General features: G+C 33.6%; 1 non-coding gene across 1 annotated transcript; it reads left to right on the top strand.

Annotated features, from left to right (window-relative positions):
• The first annotated feature begins 3,540 nt into the window (after positions 1 to 3,540).
• On the top strand, positions 3,541 to 3,623 carry LOC149540432 (small nucleolar RNA Z122). Its single transcript, XR_016356591.1, has one exon. It is a non-coding gene; the product is annotated as a small nucleolar RNA Z122 (small nucleolar RNA).
• Positions 3,624 to 3,839: the final 216 nt, after the last annotated feature.

Here is a 3,839-nt window from a genome sequence, read left to right as displayed (position 1 = left end):
TCTCTGTTCCTATACATTATCATGGCAAAAACCTTCCATAGAGCAATCTCCAAAGCTCACACTGACGACAAAATTAATGGAATTACCATAACTAAGAATGTTCCTAATATAACCCACCAAAAATATGCAAATGATACCATTCTGCTAGGAGAAAGTACAATAAAGAGAGGCCCTAAACCTCAAGTCAATCATTCAATAGCATATGGAAGCTTCAAGTCAAAGAGTGAATGTTGAAAAATAAAAAATTCTTTTCATTAACACTACACCTAAAATAGAAAAACATATTTGTAATATTTTGGGATATAAAAGAGGCACATTCTCATGTAAATACTTAGGAATAGAGCTAGAAAAAGGTAGTAAAACTAACAATGGATGGCATAGTATCCTTGATAAAATGGATAAGAAGATAGGAGGTTGGAAAGATAAATGGCTCACAAAAGTCGATAAAGTTACAAAGATCAAAGCAGTCTTATTTGCCCTCCCAACCTACCTCCTTTCTTGTTCACCTCTATCTAAAAGTATTAATAAGAAGTTTGAGGCAAAACTTAGAAGCTTCTTTTGGAATGACACCGAAGAACAGAAAAAACTAGCTCTTATAAAATGGGAGAACTTATGTAAACCAAAGGAATTAGGAGGTCTAGGTATCAAAAACTTAAGTTGGAAACATGAAGCATTAGGGGCCAAACTGACTTGGCGACTATTCATATAAAGAAATAAAAAATGGGCAAAAATTATGTATAAAAAATACCTAAATGCAACTGATCCTTTTTCCTTGTTTAGAATGAGGATCCTTCTTAAAGGATCCGAGAGCTGAAATTTTACAGTAAATAGAAAATCCCTGATTAGTAAATATCTCACTTGGGATGTTGGTAATGGTGATGAAGCTCTCTTCTGGGAGGACTCTTGGGATGGTCATCCCCCATTAGATAACCTGGGTATCCTAGCTAGTTTTAAAGATCAATTGGTCAAACTCTAGGGGTGTAAGGTCAGCAATTATAAAACCAAAAAAGATATTAGTGGAAGTATAAGTTGGGAATGGAAAACTTTGGATAATATTGACCTAGAACCAACAGTAAAAAGGATGTATGAAAACATCATTCATAAGAGGAAAATAAAGTAATTAGTGAGAAATGACAAACTCATATGGGCAACATCAAAAGCTGGTAGGTATAATGTTAAAAATGGATATAGAGTAATCATTCAGTCCCAAAGGTGGGAAGAAGTTAATACTCCCCTTAAACTTTGTTGGGATTCTTCTTGCCCGCCAAAGGCATGCTTCTTTCTATGGACCGCCTCCCAGAATAGGATTCTAATTGCTAACAGACTCAAAAAAATGGGCATTGAGGGCCCTTCAAGATGTGTGTTATGTAAGCATGACAGTGAAGATACTGATTATCTATTATATAAGTGTCCATATACACAATATTGTTGGGAATGGCTCTGACTTATGCTAAGTTGAATTGCACCTTTACCAAAATCTCTAGATGATCTTCTTAGGGGTTGACCAACTGATAGTAGTAGTTGTATCTATGGTAAACTCTGAAATATTTGCCCATCTATACTTGTCTAGGAAGTATGGAAAGAAAAGAACAAAAGAATATTTCACAATCGAGATATGACTGTATGTGAGATTACTAATAAAATCGAGGTCTGTATTGTTGAAACCTTAAACTCTCACCTTAGGAAAACCTCAAAAGAGGAAGTATTATTTTCAGAATGGGATGGTCTAATGAAAAAGAGTTGGAAAAACCTAATTAATCCCCTGCATATGTGTAAAAAAAAGAATAAAGAGGCGAGGGACAAATTTAGATGGATTCCATCCCCTAGCGGTTGCACTAAATTAAATTTTGATGGAGCCTTGAGAGGCAATCTTAGTACCGTTAGAATAAGATGCATCATTAATAATGATTCTAGCAATTGGATCTCTAAAAGGGCTAAATTTATAGGAGCAACCACTAACAACCTCGTTGAATTAGAAGTACTTCAAGAAGGTATCCAAATTTGCCTAAATCTAAGTATCTCAAAACTTATTATTGAAAGAGATTCATAGATTGTCCTTAATGCCATTAGAAAAAGGGAGACACCAAACTGGGTTTTATATTCTAATCTGGAAGAAGTTCTAAATCTCCTGGACCTCTTCGAAGAGATTCAAATTCTACATATCTTCTAGGAAGGTATTAAAAAGGCAAATCAATTAGCAAATAAGGGTGCTGACAGTTAAAATATCTTAATATATAATTATAAGTAACTTAACTAGAAATTGAATAGCCATCTTAACCAAAATTGGATGATGTAACGTTCATTCTTATTAGCTAAATTAGCCATGATAGAGAATTTAGATAATAAGGATACTAACAAATATAACATCTTCATAACTTTTAGATATCCATGTTTATATATGTATACATTCACACACACACACACACACACACACACAATCTCTCACACACACACACACAAACACAAATATATATCTCTATGTGTGTGTGTGTGTGTGTGTGTGTGTGGGGACATGTATAAACTTAGGAGCATTTGCCCCTCATAGCAAACAAAGGGGCAGATGAAGAAGAATTTTTAGTTATTAATCAAGACTTTGGAAGATTTAAAAATGTAACTTTAAACATAATAATAATAAAGAGTTTTTAATAAAAATAATTAAGACAATAGTACTTCCATATATGAAAGGAAATCAGTTTAAGAATTAGGAAATTAGTAAGTCTATCGGGGAACATATTTTTGAATCCTATAAGCTTTTTATTCCTAGCTCTAATCTTTCTCTCAGTAGCTTTTTTGTATTTTTATTTGTGTCTCCCATCATGTGTAACCTCTTTATTATTCCCCTGAACTTTTCATCAATGCTTGACACTAGGTATCATCTTATATCAGCATTATACAGTTTCTTTTAGCTGGCATCAGCAGATGACGTCAAGTAATCTCAGCTCTTTTAATGTAAGGGTTAGGACTGTGTTTAGAATTTACTGTAAGGGTTAGGAAAATGGTTTAAGTTTCTTTCATGGTTAGGTTTAGGATTGTGTTTAGAGTTTGAGTTATCGTAATTAAAGTTAGTCTTTGAATTAAGGTCATGTTAAGTGAATTTGTAATTATTTTTGTAGCTATTACTTCTCACTTCTTGACTAAATTTTTTTTCTATTTACCTTATTAGTTCCACAAATATATATCAAAAAAAGACCCAAAACTGACCTTACATATTCCTACCTATTGCATGTTAAGGTGAGATTGCTAATTAATTTATCTTGACTTCTTATTTTGTGGGGTGGGAAAAATTATACGCGGAGAGATCAGTACCAAAAAAGCAGAGCAACTTATAAACTGTTAAATATGTGTTAATTAGAATGTAACGTATTTGAAGTCCGACTGGACAAACCCTAAACGAAACCCTAGATTTTTCCTTGCTTCTCCATGTTATTTCCCAAATGTCGTAGAAATTCAGGGAAGTGCAGAGCGGATTACTTTTTGGCTTTTCATATTTGTGACTCAATTTGGTTGTTGCGAAGGATTATCTTTTGATTTTGTAAATATCGAGGGAAATGAAGAAAATTCGCAAGACTGAATGCATTCAATGCCTGTTTGGATGAAAACTTGCACGTCAGTCTGATCCCATTGTATTATCTGCCTTATATTAATAGTTCATTTTATTGTTATGATTTTTACTTATTCTTGGAATTTTTTTGAAGCTTATCGACGGTCGAGTGCTGATGATATATGTACAATCAGTTCTCAACAAAATCGTAAGCAATATTAAATCCACGGACGGCTCTGCTTTTCTTTCCTTCCACTCTGTTTTGGAATGAAATGTTGCAGGGCCGCGTACACATTTT

Source organism: Cupressus sempervirens, chromosome 9, assembly GCF_028749045.1.
Source record: "Cupressus sempervirens isolate cs-2001-9-10 chromosome 9, ASM2874904v1, whole genome shotgun sequence".
Lineage (NCBI taxonomy): Eukaryota > Viridiplantae > Streptophyta > Pinopsida > Cupressales > Cupressaceae > Cupressus > Cupressus sempervirens.
Note: the sequence above shows the minus strand (reverse complement) of the source record. Positions and strands in the feature narration are given on the sequence as shown.